This window comes from Nothobranchius furzeri, chromosome 7 (assembly GCF_043380555.1).
Source record: "Nothobranchius furzeri strain GRZ-AD chromosome 7, NfurGRZ-RIMD1, whole genome shotgun sequence".
NCBI lineage: Eukaryota > Metazoa > Chordata > Actinopteri > Cyprinodontiformes > Nothobranchiidae > Nothobranchius > Nothobranchius furzeri.
The window spans coordinates 74528839-74549295 of NC_091747.1; the positions used below are offsets into that span (position 1 = coordinate 74528839).

At 41.4% G+C, this 20457-nt stretch overlaps 1 long non-coding RNA gene across 1 annotated transcript; it reads right to left on the reverse strand.

Moving 5' to 3' along the window:
- Positions 1–9435: 9435 nt before the first annotated feature.
- On the reverse strand, positions 9436–20439 carry LOC139070802 (uncharacterized). Its single transcript, XR_011521255.1, has 2 exons — positions 20350–20439; positions 9436–9468 (listed from the first exon to the last, which is right to left on the reverse strand). It is a non-coding gene; the product is annotated as an uncharacterized lncRNA (long non-coding RNA).
- Positions 20440–20457: the final 18 nt, after the last annotated feature.

Sequence of the window (20457 nt, forward strand, 5' to 3'; positions counted from 1 at the left end):
GATAAAGGAAGATCATTCCAGAGTCGGGGTGCAACAGTCTGGAAGGAGCGATCACCTCAATTTTTATATCTGGTCTTTGGAACTTCTAGAAGGTTCTGGTGTGTGGACCTGAGGGCTCGGGTTGGAGCACAAGGCTTTAACAGTTCAGTAATGTAGGGAGGAGCTTGACCACGTAGAGCCCTGAAAGTTCTAGTCAGGATTCTAAAATGAACTCTAAAGTTAACGGGTAACCAGTGCAGAGACATCAGAATAGGAGTGATGTGTGCCATTCTGTTTGCTCCAGTCAGGAGCCTCGCTGCAGAGTTCTGGACCAACTGAAGGCGGTCAAGGGCTTTTTTGTTGAAACATGTGAAGAGTGTGTTACAGTAATCTAGACGGAAGGAGATAAAGGCATGGAGAACCATTTCAAGTTCATGTTTTGACACCAACATTCGCAGTTTGGAGATATTTCTTAAGTGATAAAAACAGTTTTGGACAGGTGTTTCTGAGTGGCCTTCAAGAGACATTGATTGGTCAAAAACAACACCCAAATTCCTTACAGTTTTTTTTCGATTGCTAAAACACATTTTTCAAAACTGTACGTTTCTTTCAAAACTGCACACACAAAACCCCAAACATAACACACAAATTCCTAAACCGTGGCTTCCCTTTGCAACAAAACCCTGCCACCACATATCGTAACATGTTCCCAAAATGGAACACGTGTTTTCATTTGGTAAACACAACCACATTTTCACATGACACACACATACCATTCATTGCTTAAACACAAGTAGCCTTTGGGTGAACACTACCAAGCAAGGAAAGAACACTGAAGATCAAAACTGAAAACACAATTGTCTAAATGGAACACAATGAATTACACACTGAATGTATGACAGTGCCCACTTTTCTCTGAGACAAACATTAGACATCACACAAATTTTGAGACAAAACATTTTATTTTTACAGCCCCCCCCCCCCCCCCCCCCCCCACACACACACACACACAGAGATTTTGAGACAAAACATTTTATTTTTACAGTTACCCCAGCCAACCCCCCCAACCCCACACCACCCCCCCTCACCCCCGGCCACCCCACCCCACAAATTTTGAGACAAAACATTTTATTTTTACAGTTACAGTAACCACCTCCACCCCCTCTCCCATTCAAGCATAATCATGGGGCATCATGCCGCCGGTCTCTGTCTGGCCAGAGGGCCTCATCAACATCACAGGCGATGTCCTCCTGGTCCAAACAGCGCTGGAAGTACTGCCTCGAGTGCCTCATGAAGCCCTGACAGGCCTCAAAGGCCACATCTCTACAAGCCTCCTCCATGGCTTGAAACAGTGGGACCTGGCTCTGTGGATTCCTTTCGTACACCTTCCACCTCCAGGCTGAGAAAAACTCCTCAATGGGATTGAGGAAGGGGGAATAAGGTGGAAGGTATAAAATGGAAAACCGTGGGTGGTCCTGAAACCACTCACACACCTGGGTAGCCTTGTGGAAACTTACTTTTATGCTGCAGTCCCTGATTGCAAATTGCTCGCCAGACCCGAAAGTTTAGAGATTTGAATATTTGTGTGTTGTTGATTGAAGCTTTGAGAGTTTGTTTGACAAGTTGTGTAAACGTGAAAATTGTGTGCTGTGTTTTGACAGCATGGTGATGTGAAATTGATATCAGAGTGTAAAGGAGGACAATCAGAGAGCTAATATGGTAAGGAAATCTTAAGTAGTGATAAATGGAGTCAGGCGATTGGGAATTGAAGTAGAGGTTGTGAAATTCGTGCCTCATTTCTGATTTTTGAGTTTTAACAATCGAAAAAAACTGTAAGTTCATCTTGACGGCAGAGGATAAATGTCCATGTTTTGGATTAATCAGGGAAACCATGCTCTCAGGGGCAATGATCAGACATTCAGTCTTTTCAGAGTTTAACTGAAGGAAGTTATCTTCCTGCCAGCTAGTAAATCAGACAGTTTGTAGAATTCAGAATCCTTAAAGGAGCAGTACAGCTGAAATTCATCTGCATATAGGTGACATTATGAAAAGAATCAGTTTTCTGTCCAAGAGGGTGTGTGTACAGTAGTAACAACAGTGGACCCAAAACAGAGCCTTGGGGTACGCCACAAAACAAAAGTCCTTAGAAAGACCAGGAATGATGGAATTTTGAGATATACAGGCTACTGATTTAGTTAGATTTTTTTATAATTAATTTAAAGATTTTTACTGATTAAAGGCATAATAAAAATGGAAAAAGAATAGGTTCTTAAAGGTTTTAAATGGGATCACTAACCCTCACTGACTTTTTACCACAAACCAAAATTGTGCGCACTATTCGTACAACTTGACTTAATAAAGCAAACATGACTGTAAAAACAGTGACAGTAAAACAGCGACTTTCCAGTTTCTAAACATTAGTTTCCATTTTATTTTATTTTATTCTTATCTGTGATGTGGTGTTTTAGACTAATAAAATTAATTAAATGTGTTTTCAAACAGTTTATTCTGTACTTGAAGGACAGATGACAATGAAGTCCAAGTTAAAAAACACACGGACATTCAAATGCCTTCATGCTTCAGCGACAAACAAAACCCTGCATTTGATAAACAGATGTACGGATCAGCCATCCTTCCTGAATGACAACAAGCCAGGGGCACTCTCTCCAGTCATAAAGTACTTCGAGGGAGTGGTGCCATCCCACATCCAGAGCAGACACCACTGACCCGTCTGTGTGCATGCAAGCCTAACCCCTTCTTCCATTGGATGTGAAAGCGGCGTGAAACGGCCACGAAACATACTACGCAGCAATTAGGCCCCATAGAGGGCAGAGTTCTTTCCACCGGCAGCTAAGTGTAACGTTCTGGAAGTGGCCCATTAGCGAAGGGGTTGAGTCTACTTTTTACACGCTGCGCTTCCAAAACACATCAAACTCAAAAAGTTCAGATCAAGCCAGACAGGAAGTCAAACACAAAGGCAGAGCAAAACATCCAAAAACTTTCATTTCCTGTGAAACCCTTTCTGACATGCTGACTAGTTGGTCAGGGTTGGCAACAGGACTTCAGCCATCATTACTACAAAAATTGGTTCCTTGCAGGGCTGTTCATCCATGACTGTGCTGTATCTCTCTCTGACAACATCCTGAAGTCTGTAGACAATCCCAATGTCTAACAGGGAAGAGGCAGGCTACAGGAGGGATGCGGACACTCTAGTGACAAATTGCATGGACTCTCAATGCAGACCAGACCAAGGAGATGATGGCGGACACGACGAAGGAAGGAAGATTTTATAAACCACCTTATATTCCACACCTTGAGGTGGAGAAGGCAAACTGCTTTTAGCACCGAGGAGTCCACATCATCGATGACCTCACCAGTTGGTGAAGAAGGCTCAACAGAGGCAGTAATTCCGGGGAGGCTAAGTGTAACAGAAGAGAGGAGTGGCTGCTATTTTTAGAACTAAACACATATTGTGTGGTGATTTTTACTCCTTTGAGTGCCTTTGCTATGAGTTGAAAAGCACACCCAAGGTCTTGGGCTTAATAATTTATAGGCCTCCAGTGTCATGAAGTTTCTCGAAAATTTCACTCTGTTATCTCAACAAATTATGAACATCTTGTAATTTTAATATTCACAATGACATTGCACATGAAAACATCTGCAGAACAATTCAGTGAAGTGTCCTTAAACATTTACAATCCTACCACCATCATTACCAAAGAAAACACACCAGAAAAACTCACAACCACAAAAGACTTCATGTCAACTGTACATTTATTTAATCAATTGTAATAAACAGCAGCAATATGTGACAATTCAGTTAAAGCTCAATTATATATATATATATATATATATATATATATATATATATATATATATATATATATATATATATAGACATATAAACCCAACAAACTAACTTTTTCACATCAAGCTACCAATTCTTTCCATGGTGATAAATTCTTGCTGTGTTTTGTACTATTTTCATGGTTTTTCAATGCAACACTGGATTCTTCACGCCACTCAGATCTTTGAGTTAGCTGCCTTTTTCTGCAAAATATAAGGTTGCTGTGAAGACAGTGTTTTAGGTGGAATAGAACAAGGGTAAAGTCAGTATTGTTGGCTTAATTGTTAGTTCTGATCTATTTTAAAGAGGTCCTTAATTGGAAAACTGTTTCTTACCTTTTATTTTGGAAAATGATCGGTCACTCTGAGTTCAACATGCAGCCTGAATATGTCCTGTATAAATTTCCTGCATTAGCTTCTGTCAGAAGGTAGAGGGTGAAACTCTATGAACAGAAAATCCTGACAGATCTTCGTCTGTCACTTAACGTTCATGGACTCACCCATATCGACTCGCTACAGGGAAGGCTGTTGTTGGTTTAACCATAGGTGTGGAAGCATTATGTTGGAAGGGGACCTGTCCCCCTCCACATTTAGTCTGCCTTGCACTCTTTTGAGCGTTCTCAAAGAAATCCATTCCACCTGATCCATTAAAAATTAAGCATGCTGCTGAAATCCATTCCATGTTTTCCTGGTTGCTCTGGTGCACACATGTACAGGGTTGTCAATGAAGTAAAAGAAAAAAGACTGAACCGAAGTGAAACTTCAGTGCAGGCTTGTCATAGATGGAGAAGTATGGGGAGTAAAAAGTCTCAAAAGATCTGTGTGTGTGTGTGTGTGTGTGTGTGTGTGTGTGTGTAACTAGATTTGTGCATGTGTATCTAGATTATCTAGATTTGTGTGTGTGTGTAACTAAAGATTTGTGTGTGTATGTGTGTGTAGAGCCCTGCACGGGCCTAAAATCTGAGCCCGTGTCCGGCCCGGCCCGAGGGGGTGGAGCCCCAGCCCGACCCGGTCCGAAAAGGTTTTCAGGATTCTCTGGCCCGACCCGAGCCCGACTTTTTTTTTAAACCTTTCATAATGTTTTAGCGTGATAGAATGCTCCGCATTCTAATGATCTGTGGGAAGCGTTCTGCAGTAAAAAAAAAGAAAAAAGACAAGAAAGAAAAACGGCATCAATGCAGCTTTTTTTTCTAACAGAGTATTTTTCGAGCGGCAGATGAAATTTACGAACACTATATTAATTGGATGCGTTTGTAAATTTAATCTGCTCTGAAAATGCGCTCTTGTGCGATTAGAAAAAAAAGCAGCATTCTAATTTTCTAACTGCAGAGTGCATTTTCAGAGCAGCAGATTAAATAAACGCCCCCAATTAATAAAGCGTTTGTAAATTTAATCTGCCGCTCTGAAAATTCGCTCTCCAGTTAGAAAAAAAACAGCAATGAATGCTGTATTTTTTTAACTGCAGAGCGAATTTATTCACAGAAAAATAGAATGCTGCCATTTTCATGCGAATGAACTAATGGTTTCTGACACATCAAAGTGGACATAAAATGGCTTATTAGAACAGGGGCACATGTTTCAATCAGCAGTTTGAGAATTCATTTATACCATTGACATAAATACACTGGACATCTCCTTTCCATAGGCTCCAATATCCAATATGAGGCCAAATGGGAGGTGGCCACCACCGCCATTTTGACCGTGTCACAGGTTCCGTCAAGCCCAGACAATTCCAAAAAAGGGAAGAGAGGAGGAGCTGAGGGTGGGGCTGTAAGGCTGGGATCAACTGATTTCACAAAGGCCCGGTAGGGTATCTGCAGTTCTGGAGAACTTCCCTGATGTCTTTCTCTTCTTTTTGCTTTCCTTCAGTCTTAGAGGGAATATTCCCAGCCCGATGGTGTGAAGTCCTGATGACTGACATTTAGTGCTCCGGTGGGTGATGTGAGTCGAAATGCAAATGCTGGTCTTTGTGAGTTGGTTTCCTGTGGACTTCAAGATGGAAGTCTCAGGCTATTTGTCACATCCGCGATAAGGAACAGGGCTGTGCAGAGACTTTTGAAGGGCCGGGTGCTCAAAGTTAAAAAGGGGCACACATAGAGCAAGATTTTTTAAACAGATTCACGATTCAATACATTTCTAAAAATTCAGATAAAGAGAGATCACTTGGTTAAAGCAAAATAACAACAAACTAAGCAAAAATATTTTATTTTGTGTTATTTATAGATGTTAATGTTATTTAATAAAAAAAGAATTAAACTAACTTTTAATTAAAAAATAATTTTTTGTCCTGGTCGGAGTCCGACTTATTGAGTATCTGCTGACACAGAGTCCCGATCCAATACTTCAGCCACGCATTAAAATAAGAAGGAGAAAACACGTCCAAGCAGTGTTTTGAGTTTTTTAAATAACCGTTTTTACATTTCCTTTTTTCTGTATTTGTCATTTTCTTAATTTATCTATCTGCACAAACTCACTCATACATGAAGTACATTCATAAAAAGGGTTAATATTACTAACATATTTAAAAGTAGCCTCAAATTGTTTAAACAGTGCACAACCAAAGACAGTCATCCAGTGCAATAATCACTGCTATCATTAATCTGATCTTTTTCCTGTTTCTATGCAATTTGTTTTTTTTAACGTATCTTTAAATATTGGTTTGTTGCTTTTGTGTGAGTTGCTGCTGTAAACTTGAGCTGTTTTGGGTTGTTTTTAAAGGGTTGGGCAAGGTCTAAATGCAGATAGGTGATTTGCTGTGGCAACCACTGAAGGGAAAAGCAGAAATTTTTTAGTGCAGCTCTGTTTTCCACCACGTTGGCCTTCCATAATACTCAGTTGTAATTGCTCTTGAGTTAAAAGTAAATCTGTTGTTTTTCAATCAGTTATCCATATTCACATTTGTCGTCTGTAGCAGGCAGGATGTAAAATTAGAGATAATTGTCTGAATCCTAAACAGACATGATCTGATTCTGAAATCTACATTAACTGTGAGAGCTCTGTGACTACAGAATCACACAGTGGCATGTTGACAGGTTACACCATATTCTGTTACCATCAGATTCTCCAGAGGGCACTGTTTCACTGACTCACATTGAATGAATGTCGCTCCTTATGTGCACGAGCTCAGCATCCAATCTACACAAACCTCTTAATATGCACAAGCTCCATGTGGAATTCATTCCGACAGCCTCGGCATAAGGCAATATTTATGAAGCAAATAAGATGTAGCGGAACAAAAAGAAGCTGATCATTGCCACTCAAAAGGAACAACTGGTCATGATTTACTACAAATAAGATTTTAAATCTCATGTTTGTGTGATTCAACCTCATAAGAAGAAATTATCTTATAGCACCTCTCAAAATAAAAATCATGAGGTGCTTCACAAAAATAACAATTTAAAAAATAAAATATTTAAAAAATGATCCAAACATTTTATAAAAATTAGAAGAGTATATTAAAAAAAATGTGATTAGATAGATTAAGACCTGGACCGCTACTAGGAGAGATTACACTGCAGGTTAGCCAATGCTGATCTGTTAAAGTTTGGTGTTCCACCAAATCAAATCAAATCAAATCAAATCAAACTTTATTTATGTAGCACTTTTCATGCAAAGCAAGCAACACTAAGTGCTTAACATATTAAAATGAACCATATAACCCACATTCCCTCCCTTTCCCACACAAAACAATTATGACGGTTTCACCCCCCCAATCCACAAACCATTCCAAGGCACACACACACACACACACACACACACACACACACACACACACACACACACACACACACACACACACACACACACACACACACACACACACACACACACACACACATACACACAGGTACACACACTCGTATGCATAACACATTAAAAGACCACAGCAGGGGCGGCGTTAGGCCCGGCTACTTGGGTTCAAGCCCCGAATGTTTTATGAAAAGCCCCGGATCTCAATCGCGGAAGTAACATGCAGTACCACAGTCCAACAGAGAGGGAGCAGCTGGCAGTAGCTTGTATACAGCCTGCCTGAGCCTCCACCACTGAAGAAGAAGCCCTTCAGCTGTCGGCTTCTTCTACACTCTCTGCCTGAAACGCATGAGTGAAGATGGACATAAGGACGTTTTTTTAGACAAAAAGTACAACGACAGAACCCCAGCTTTGATGAGACTGGTGTTGATTCAGGTTTGTGAGTCTTATTTGAAAATATTTGTTGTGCTGCTGGTTTGCCTAAAGTTAGCTTACTATCAGGTAAAGTTGTTGGAGAAAGAAAGGGAATATTTACTATCATCTCACACTAAACACTAACAGGAACAATACTCTGTCCTGAATATGCTTAATATGTAGCTTCAGATTAAAAATTATGTGGTACAAGACAAATATATATGATGTTGACTAGTGCGTGTCACGTGTGTGTGTGTGTGTGTGCGCGCGCGCATGCGTGCGTGTGTGTGTTAAGCCCCGGATCTTCTTCAGTCCTAAATCCGCCCCTGGACCACAGTAAACACTAGGCTGAGCTCAGAGTGGACAGGTAATGAAAGACACGCCATCAAGGGAGCCATCTGCCTCGACAGCAGCAGATCCACGGCAGCAGCCAAGACACCAATCCAGGCCGACCTGGGAGGGAGGGTGGCAACCCCCACCACTACCTGGGCACAACCCAAGGAGTGCCCCAGTCGCCGCCACCGACCACCGGTCCTGAGGCAGAGGACTCCACAGAGGAAACACTGGAAGAATTAAAATATGTAACAACAGTGGTGCTGCTAGAGGTTGCAGTCTGGGCTTTTATGCTAGGGCTTCTTCCTCAATATTAGACAATGAAAAGCACGAGATAGACAAGAAAAATACAAAAAACATATAAATCGGGAACATTCAAAGCTTTCAGGTCAATTATATTCCAATGCATCACTGTACTCTAGTCTCTGAAATAAGGGTAATGGTTTTAATGTCCATGAATGTGGTCGTTGATGATTTATTGAATACATGTATTAATAATTTTACTTCCTCTTCTCTCAAACAGCAGCAACCTCTCCTCTGGTTCAGGAAGTGCTAGGAATGTGTCAGGCGTGCTGGAGTGTGAAGCGGAGGTGAGGATCCACACGTGGGTGAAGAAGGTAGGCAATCAGACATGAACGGTTAAAGGCTTTAGTAATAAACACGCTGACACTGAAACAATGATCCAACACGAGACACAGAACTGAAGGGGTTTAAATACACGAGGGCTGGGAGCTGGGGTGATTGGAAAACGAGAGGCAGGTGGGAGCAACTAACAGGGACACATGGCTGAACCCATGGACGTAATTTTTTTTGGGGGGGGGGGGGGGGGGGGGGAATAGGGGGGACATGTCCCCCCCACTTTTTCCAAAGTCAAGTTTTGACCCCTGCAATTTTTACCATCCAAAAACAATATTACGCTATATCAAACTGACACTAGTTGAGCTCTAGGACCAAGCGGAAAACAACCGTTTGTGTTGAAGCCTGTTTCCCATTAGAGCATACTGTCAAGAACCCCCCCCCCCCCCCTCCGTGTCCCCCCCCACTTCCAAAGTGAAAATTACGTCCTTCAAACGGGGAGACAGGACAGGGTGTGACAGAATGACTTGCATGTGCTTTGAAAACAGACTTTATTTCTGAAAGTTTTTACTTGATGTAACCCAGAAGCTAGAACCTTAATGAGGTATTAACTAATTGGCTTACTAATATGATCCATCCTCAATTTAGATAAAATATAAAATATAAATTAAGGAAATTAACAATACTAATTAATAGATATCTAATTAACTAATAGATAATTTCATAATGAATTATTGGAAGGGTGAATAACTAAAATAACGAGTTTAATATTAAACATCGGTTAAAACAAGAATCTTGAACATCCCTAACAGAAACAGAAGAGGAAAGCTGTATACTATTGGTCCAGGTGGGAATCTGAAATTTCATTGGCTGAGAGAAATAAGTCCCGCCTCCGCGAAATAAAACCGTGCGACGCAGCTGAGCGAGAGGAGAGACAAACAGCTGTGCAGCACGCAGATACAGAAAGCAAAGACTGAGCGGTTAGAGAGAGAGAGAGAGAGAAAAAAAAACAACGGTCGAGGCCGTGAAGAACCCTGATTTGGGTGCCGCATAGATAGAGGGAGAGGCGGACTTGACTCCTTCTAATAAGAGCTAGGAACTTGGAACCAACGCGGTGAGTAAAGAAAAAAGAAGAGAAAAAGCTAACGATGCAACTTAAAAAAAAAAAGGAAACTTAAATAGCTTATCAAATTAATTCCATTCTTATAGATTTGTGTGGAGACGACAGAGTGAACCAATCCTCTGTAGGAGGGAACCGTTGGAGCGCGTTGGTGAGTGAATGAGATTAAATTCAGTAAATTATTAAATTCAAAAAGCTAATTACAGCAACCGAGGTGACAGCAGTGGGCTGCTAGACGTTAGATCCCAGGAGTTAACATCTCAAACTACCAGTTAACGGTGGTAGGGCATATAGGAGTTAACGGCTCAAACCGCCAGTTAACGGCGGTAGGGCATATGGGATTCCCAGGAGTTAACGGCTCAAACCGCCAGTTAACGGCGGTAGGGCATATGGGATTCCCAGGAGTTAACGGCTCAAACCGCCAGTTAACGGCGGTAGGGCATATGGGATTCCCAGGAGTTAACGGCTCAAACCGCCAGTTAATGGTGGTACGGCCTAGATGTACAAGGTCCTCAGGGGCGTTATAGCTAACGCCATAGAATTAGCAATGCGTCCCTTAACCAAACATTTAATAATAAAAAAAAATAGATAAATAAAAATAAATAAAAGCTAACTGATTAGGGAGGAATTATTTTACAAAGGTGGACCAAAGGACCAGAATTTATATTTTGTTGAATTTTGTTATAGAACATTTTATTTATTTATTTATTTATTTATTTATTTATTTATTGTGTTACAGATATACAAGGTGTCACAATGCTGTATAGAAACACAACTAAATGTATCCTTGTTGTCATGAATGTATTTCTTGTTGAATAGTGTAGAGTAATAGAATCTAACTGAGCCTATTGAGCTGAACAATTGTTGTCATATGTAATTATATTTCCAGAGCTACTGAGAATTATTTTAATAGACAATCAAATTGATGTTATGTTAGTTGAACTGTGAACCCAAACATGATTGGCTATGCCAATAGAGTGAAGCATTTGTTAAGTCTGTAAGACTTTATGCTGTGATGTGACGAGAAGGGTCGATGCCAACTCGCTAACAGTCCTGTTGTTTACAGGCTGGGTTTTTTTTTTCCTTGGGTTTGATCCCGACTCCTATGATCACTCACTTGGAACGAGAACTGGATTTCTTCCTGACGAGGGAGATGGCGAGCCTTAACCACTGAACGAACCAGGACATCTCAAGTAACTGAAGAGCAGACTGCTCTCTTCTGTGAACAATCTCAACGGTGCGGTAGGAAAAAATCGCACCACCGGACTCTGACTTTCACCCCAAGCGTGGGGATTTGACTTGACGCCGGCTGACTTGTGACTCATATGATCAAATCTCATACCGACCATTTTACTATTGTCGATTGTTTTCATCTGTTTTTGTGTGCTATCTTTATGTTATATTTCCCATTATTATTAAAATTTAGTATATAAACCGTTTCATGCTATACCCGTGACTCCAGTCATTCTTAAACAACCTCCAATTCTCCCCGAACCTAATTATTGGCCCATTTGTTTATTTTTTCTTTTAATTATCTTATTGTATCCTGTAATCCGGTTACATAAAACTTGGCGAGCCAGCCAGGAGAATTGTAGAGTTGTTACCTTAGCTAACCATTGACTGACATCATAAGAGTGCCTGGAGGTCACAGTGGTTTGCCATTTTGGCATTATTGGTACTTTTGAGTGTTTTAAAATGGAAGTTGTGAAAACAGAAAAGGTCAAAGTTTCAAATGCTGTTTTAATCAGTGGGTTAACTGATACAGACCTTGATAACGAAGTCTTTGGGTTTATGGAAGGATTCGGACCAGTTAACAGGCGCATTAAGTTACCAAACTGTGATCAGATTATTGTGGAGTTTCAACATGAAGCCACTGTTAAGGAATTAAAGAAACAATGTTTACCCTATGACAAACCTTGTACTAGGAACCCAGATGTTTTCTTTCATATTCAAGACCTAGCCAGCGCGTACAGTCTAGAAACTAGCACATCTGCCACTGATGCCTATCTGTCAGAGCTCAGGGACATAGCTGCGCGTAGCAATCAATCATTTAAAGACCTTCTAATGGAGGAACTGGCAAAAATTGGGGAATCTTTAGGAAGGGATACCCATGCATCTGAACCAGTCACTGAACCAGAGCCAATGCTCCATAGTGACCAAGTTACATATTCCCTGCCTTTAACACCAGAAGTTAACTATATGAACAACTCAAAGGACAATTGTCCACCTACAGAGACTGGAAAACAAAACCCTTGCATTCCACCAAATCTTTTAAACACACCTGAGGTTCAGCGAGTTATTGTGGAACACATTGTTAAAAGCAGTGAGGTTATCCCTCCGCCTACTTCACAATACAGACTAAAACCGTTCTCAGGGCGAGTTCCACACCCTTCTTTTGAAACTGACTATGATACTTGGCGTAGTAGTGTAGTGTTATGCATAAATGATCCTTCACTCACCAAGTCCCAAATTGTACGAAGAATCGTGGAGAGTCTGTCAGCCCCAGCAGCGAGCATCGTTAAAGCTCTTAGTCCAAAATCCGACCCGGAAACGTACCTTGAACATCTCGATTCAGCTTACGCAGCTGTCGAAGACGGCGACGAGCTCTTTGCTCGCTTCTTAAACACAAACCAGGACAGTGGTGAAAAACCTTCCGATTACTTTCAGAGGTTATACACCTTGTTAAACCTAGTTATTCAGAGGAATGGAATTTCCTCCAGTGACGCCGACCAGCAGCTGCTCAAGCAGTTTTGCAGAGGCTGTTGGGACAGCTCGCTGATTTCAAACCTGCAACTCGAACAAAAGAAAGACAACCCGCCTCATTTTACAGCACTTCTCCTCAAACTGCGCACTGAAGAAGACAAACAGGCTACTAAAGCAGCACGCATGAAACAACACTTAGGGGCACAACGAACTAGAGTGTATTCAAATGTGCAAACAACATGCTCTCAGAGTAAAAACACTTGTGAACTGGAAATAGATGATAACTGTGATGACTTACGCAAACAAATCGCTGAGCTCAGGAGCCAAATTGCACAGCTTAAGGTTAACAACACAGATAAAAAGGCAAAGAAAACTCAAAAAGAGTCAAAACCCCGTGTGGGGACTAAAATTCCAGATGAGCCCAAACAGATTCAGCAGATAACAGCAGTGGTGCCCAGACCAAAGCCTGGATACTGTTTTAAGTGCGGAGAAGATGGGCACATAGCTTCTAGCTGTAGCAACGAGCCAAATCCAGCACTAGTTGCAACTAAAAGACTTGCTCTTAGACAGAAGCAGCGCGAGTGGGAGATGTCAAAGCCAATTGCTCAGTCTCCTCCTTTAAACCGGTAGAAGCTCCTATCGTGGGACAGATAGGTGCTAAAGTAGAACCAAGTCCCTCTAAGGAAAGGACAGAGAGACTTTTTTGCAAGCCAGTTCATGCTCATTCAGTGCCAAAACTTCCCAAAAGATTAGTGGGTGGGCGATGCACAGCTACAGTCTCAGTTAACAGTGTTGAATGTAATTGTTTACTGGATTCAGGGTCCCAGGTAACCACCATTGCCAATTCTTTTTACCAAGAACACTTACCTGACCTCTCAATTAAACCCATCAGTAATCTGTTAGAAGTCGAGGGCGCAAACGGTCAAGCAGTTCCTTATTTAGGATACATAGAGATAAGTGTCACATTTCCAAAAGAGCTCGATCAGTCTGGACTTGAGTTACCTACCCTTGCGTTAGTGGTTCCGGATATAAGCTCAAACTCTGATACACCACTACTCATTGGCACAAACACACTCGATCCTTTGTATGAGCAATTGTCTGCCAATAACTTACCTGATTCCAAGGCACTCTCTTATGGGTACCAACACGTGCTAAAAGCCTTAGCAGTCAGAAAAAAACAAAGCAAAGATGGACGAGTTGGTGTGGTGAAGCTTCGAGGGAGAACCCAAGAAGTTCTCCCTGCAAATAAAAAACTGTTACTAGAAGGGTTTATGCAACCCAGCCAAAACAAGCATGAGCCTTATGCACTCATTGAACAACCCACCAATGGTTCTCTACCAGGGGGTATAATTGTAGACTGTTGCCTCATTTCCTTACCTTCACATGGTCCATACAAAGTACCTGTTGTACTAAGAAACGAAACTAACCATGACATCACATTACCCACAAACTGTGTGATCGCTGAGTTAGTTAAAGCCGATCGTGTTATGCCATATCCAGAACCTGACAAAAGTGATCAGAAAGTACTTGCGGCGTGTAGTTCGCAGCAACAGACTTCACCTTCAAACCCTCCTCTCAGTTTTGACTTCGGTACTTCGCCCTTGTCCGAAGAATGGAAAGGGAGGATCACCAACAAACTTAACACTTACTCCGATGTGTTTTCGCACCACGATCTTGATTTTGGTCATACACAACAGATAAGACATCACATCAACTTAAAAGACGAGACCCCATTCAAACAGAAATCTCGGCCGATCCATCCACATGATTATGAAGCCGTGAGAAAACATTTGGAAGCCCTCTTGGAAACCGGTATAATAAGAGAGTCGGAGTCTCCATTTGCCTCACCAATAGTGGTAGTTCGGAAAAAGAATGGTGAGGTACGTCTATGTATAGACTATAGAAAGCTTAATCTGCAAACCATTCGCGACGCATATGCCCTGCCTAACTTGGAGGAGTCCTTTTCTGCTCTCGCTGGATCACAGTGGTTTTCTGTGATGGACCTCAAGTCAGGTTACTATCAAATAGAGATGTGTGAAAAGGATAAACCTAAAACTGCTTTTGTTTGCCCGTTTGGGTTTTATGAATTTAACCGTATGCCACAAGGAATAACAAATGCTCCAAGCACTTTCCAACGGGTTATGGAAAAGTGTATGAAGGACATTAATCTGAAGGAAGTGTTAGTTTTCCTAGACGACTTGATCGTCTTTTCCAACTCCTTGGAAGAACACGAAACCAGACTTTCTCACGTTCTTGAACGGCTTAGAGAATACGGACTCAAGCTATCACCAGATAAGTGTCGTTTTTTCCAGACATCTGTGCGTTATCTTGGACATATAGTATCTCGAGATGGCATAAAAACCGATCCAGATAAGGTGGAAGCACTCAAAACATGGCCGAAGCCTCAGACTTTGAAGGAACTCCAATCTTTCTTAGGATTCACCGGTTATTACCGACGCTTCGTTAAAGATTACTCAAATATTGTCAAGCCACTAACATCTCTCACGGCTGGTTATCCACCCAAACGGAAAAACTTTAAAACACCACCATGTAGATCAAAGTACTTGAACCCCAAAGAACCCTTTGGGAATCGTTGGAGCCAAGACTGTGAGAAGTCCTTTCAAACTATTATTGAAAAACTTACCACTTCGCCAGTTCTTGGCTACGCTGACGCAAAACTCCCATATCTAGTACACACAGATGCTAGTACGACCGGACTCGGTGCAGCGCTATACCAAGTGCAAAACGGTGTCACACAGGTAATCGCTTATGCAAGTCGCGGTTTAAGCTCTAGTGAAACTAGGTACCCTGCGCACAAGTTGGAGTTTCTAGCCTTAAAGTGGGCCATAACAGATAAGTTTCATGACTATTTGTATGGGAACACATTCACTGTCATTACTGATAATAATCCGTTAACTTACCTCTTAACAACGGCAAAACTCGATGCAACGAGCTATCGTTGGCTAGCTGCGTTGTCCACCTATAATTTTGACATCAGATACCGTGCAGGTACACAGAACGTTGACGCGGATGGCCTGTCTAGGAGGCTGCATGATAAACCTGAAGACAACTCAAAATTCACTGAGGAATGCCAACGACTAGATGAGTTCCGATCTCATCTTTTATCCTCTGTCAAAGAAGTCGAGCTTCAACTTCAAGCCGAAGCAGTGAAGGCAACATGCCAAAAGCACATGGTCTTGGATGAGGCTGATTCTCCTTGTGGTTTAGTTCAGTCACTTGCCATGTCTGCAGCGGCCATTCCAGACCTATTCCAGTTGGAAGACAATAGTGACAGTTTCTTTGCTGTGCCCAAGTATAACCATGCTGACCTTGTCTCCTTGCAGAGGAAAGATCCAACCATTGGCCGAGTCATTCAGCTGCTTATGACTGACAATAAACCGCCAACTGATACTATTGCAGAACCCCCGGTGGTTCTTAACCTTTTGAGAGAGTGGAAACGGTTTGAGTTTCAAAATGATTTACTGTACCGGAGACGCCAATTAGGACCAGAGACATCATTGCAGTTAGTCTTGCCTGATTCATTACGTTCAACAGTCATGCAAAGCCTACATGATGATATGGGGCATCTTGGGGTTGAACGTACGACAGATCTCATTCGGTCCCGTTTTTACTGGCCAAGAATGGCTAGTGATATCGTAATCAAAGTTAAAACTTGCGAAAGATGTATCCGTCGGAAGGCCCTCCCTGACAAAGCTGCTCCAATGGTGAGTATTACCACCACCAGACCTATGGAGTTAGTTTGCATGGATTTTCTCTCCATAGAACCAGACAGTAAGAACACTAAAGATGTCTTAGTGATTACAGACCATTTTACAAAGTATGCAGTGTCCATCCCAACCAAAGATCAGAAAGCCACCACCGTCGCGAAGAACCTGTGGGAACATTTTTTAGTCCACTACGGGTTTCCTGAGCGTCTTCATAGTGATCAGGGACGGGATTTCGAATCACGTACAATCAAGGAACTTTGTTCTTTACTTGGTATCCGTAAAGTCAGAACGAGCCCTTATCACCCTCGTGGCAACCCCGTTGAACGGTACAATCGTACATTACTCAGCATGTTGGGAACTTTACAAGCCACTGAGAAACATCACTGGCGCGATTTTGTAAAACCACTTACTCACTCGTACAATTGTACAAAAAATGACGTGACGGGATACTCTCCCTACGAGCTAATGTTCGGTAGGCAGCCTCGGTTGCCTATAGATATTGCCTTTGGGTTACCGCATTTGAACAAGCCCTCTATAACTCATTCTCAGTATGTTAAAGAACTGAAGAGTCATCTGGAACAGAGTTATGACATTGTCATAAAAAACTCTCAAAAAACAGCGAGGAAGAACAAAGAACGGTTCGACAGAAACATTCGTGAGTCCACACTAGGTGTGGGAGATCGTGTTTTAGTCCGAAATCTTCGCTTAAGAGAAAAGCATAAATTAGCAGACAAATGGGAGCAAACAGTGTATATAGTTCTCAAACAGATGGAAAACTTGCCAGTATACACTGTAAAACCAGAGAACGGAGAAGGACCCAACAGAACACTCCACAGAGATCTTTTACTGCCTTGTGGTTTTCTCTCTTCATTAGAAAATGAAACAGAACGCGTTACGAAACCTAGCAGACCTCATACAAGACAGAGTTCAGCCTTAGAACCTGACCCAGATGAGCCACTTGACGAAGAGGTAGATGAGTTTTATTACTCTGATCTTCCACAAGTGCTAAACCGACCATCCTATCAAATAGCGGTCACCTTGCCAAATAGGGAACTCATAGCAGATTCAAATAATATTCAACAACAAAACACACTATCCTTACACACAGGGGATCGCAAGGAACCAACCTTAGCTGGTAATGAAAATGCTGAATTGTCCTTACTTGACAAAGGCATCAACACCGAAACATTCTTACCTGACAGAATGAGTGAAACTGCGACATTCTTACCTGAAAGAGTGAAAGAAGCAGCAACATACTTACCTGAAAAAACGAAAAAAAACGAAGTATACTTACCTGACGTAGAAACGGGGGATGAAACTAACACAAACCTACCTCAATTGGATGGTGTCCTAAAGTCGCAGCAACGTGATGTAAGTTTTGAACCCATCATACACGATCAGACACATACATCTGAAAAGACCAAAGTCTTAGAGAATAGCTCATCAGCTCTGTCGGAAACAGAGAGCTCACTTCGTCCTGTCTCAGTTGAGAATCAAACCGAAACGGATGAGCATGATACTGTGCAACCAAAGATGTATGTCAGGAGATCTGAACGAAGTAGTCAGCCTCCTCAAAGACTAACTTACTCTCAATTGGGCAATCCACTAGTGACCGTAGTTAGGTCCCTTTTCCAAGGACTTAATAAAGCTTTTATTGACTCTCTTACTCAAGAAGTTGTGTACCCCGTAGAAACAATGCACAGGGACGTGCATGATATTTAATGGGGGAGGATGTAACCCAGAAGCTAGAACCTTAATGAGGTATTAACTAATTGGCTTACTAATATGATCCATCCTCAATTTAGATAAAATATAAAATATAAATTAAGGAAATTAACAATACTAATTAATAGATATCTAATTAACTAATAGATAATTTCATAATGAATTATTGGAAGGGTGAATAACTAAAATAACGAGTTTAATATTAAACATCGGTTAAAACAAGAATCTTGAACATCCCTAACAGAAACAGAAGAGGAAAGCTGTATACTATTGGTCCAGGTGGGAATCTGAAATTTCATTGGCTGAGAGAAATAAGTCCCGCCTCCGCGAAATAAAACCGTGCGACGCAGCTGAGCGAGAGGAGAGACAAACAGCTGTGCAGCACGCAGATACAGAAAGCAAAGACTGAGCGGTTAGAGAGAGAGAGAGAGAGAAAAAAAAACAACGGTCGAGGCCGTGAAGAACCCTGATTTGGGTGCCGCATAGATAGAGGGAGAGGCGGACTTGACTCCTTCTAATAAGAGCTAGGAACTTGGAACCAACGCGGTGAGTAAAGAAAAAAGAAGAGAAAAAGCTAACGATGCAACTTAAAAAAAAAAAGGAAACTTAAATAGCTTATCAAATTAATTCCATTCTTATAGATTTGTGTGGAGACGACAGAGTGAACCAATCCTCTGTAGGAGGGAACCGTTGGAGCGCGTTGGTGAGTGAATGAGATTAAATTCAGTAAATTATTAAATTCAAAAAGCTAATTACAGCAACCGAGGTGACAGCAGTGGGCTGCTAGACGTTAGATCCCAGGAGTTAACATCTCAAACTACCAGTTAACGGTGGTAGGGCATATAGGAGTTAACGGCTCAAACCGCCAGTTAACGGCGGTAGGGCATATGGGATTCCCAGGAGTTAACGGCTCAAACCGCCAGTTAACGGCGGTAGGGCATATGGGATTCCCAGGAGTTAACGGCTCAAACCGCCAGTTAACGGCGGTAGGGCATATGGGATTCCCAGGAGTTAACGGCTCAAACCGCCAGTTAACGGCGGTACGGCATATAGGATTCCCAGGAGTTAACGGCTCAAACCGCCAGTTAATGGTGGTACGGCCTAGATGTACAAGGTCCTCAGGGGCGTTATAGCTAACGCCATAGAATTAGCAATGCGTCCCTTAACCAAACATTTAATAATAAAAAAAAATAGATAAATAAAAATAAATAAAAGCTAACTGATTAGGGAGGAATTATTTTACAAAGGTGGACCAAAGGACCAGAATTTATATTTTGTTGAATTTTGTTATAGAACATTTTATTTATTTATTTATTTATTTATTTATTTATTTATTTATTTATTGTGTTACAGATATACAAGGTGTCACAATGCTGTATAGAAACACAACTAAATGTATCCTTGTTGTCATGAATGTATTTCTTGTTGAATAGTGTAGAGTAATAGAATCTAACTGAGCCTATTGAGCTGAACAATTGTTGTCATATGTAATTATATTTCCAGAGCTACTGAGAATTATTTTAATAGACAATCAAATTGATGTTATGTTAGTTGAACTGTGAACCCAAACATGATTGGCTATGCCAATAGAGTGAAGCATTTGTTAAGTCTGTAAGACTTTATGCTGTGATGTGACGAGAAGGGTCGATGCCAACTCGCTAACAGTCCTGTTGTTTACAGGCTGGGTTTTTTTTTTCCTTGGGTTTGATCCCGACTCCTATGATCACTCACTTGGAACGAGAACTGGATTTCTTCCTGACGAGGGAGATGGCGAGCCTTAACCACTGAACGAACCAGGACATCTCAAGTAACTGAAGAGCAGACTGCTCTCTTCTGTGAACAATCTCAACGGTGCGGTAGGAAAAAATCGCACCACCGGACTCTGACTTTCACCCCAAGCGTGGGGATTTGACTTGACGCCGGCTGACTTGTGACTCATATGATCAAATCTCATACCGACCATTTTACTATTGTCGATTGTTTTCATCTGTTTTTGTGTGCTATCTTTATGTTATATTTCCCATTATTATTAAAATTTAGTATATAAACCGTTTCATGCTATACCCGTGACTCCAGTCATTCTTAAACAACCTCCAATTCTCCCCGAACCTAATTATTGGCCCATTTGTTTATTTTTTCTTTTAATTATCTTATTGTATCCTGTAATCCGGTTACATTTACATTTTGCAAACATAAAAAAGAACAGTCATTTCTTTTCTTTTGATTTAATGTTTCTGTTTGTCTCCATTCCCTCTAAATGATGCAGATTAAAAATGAATGCTA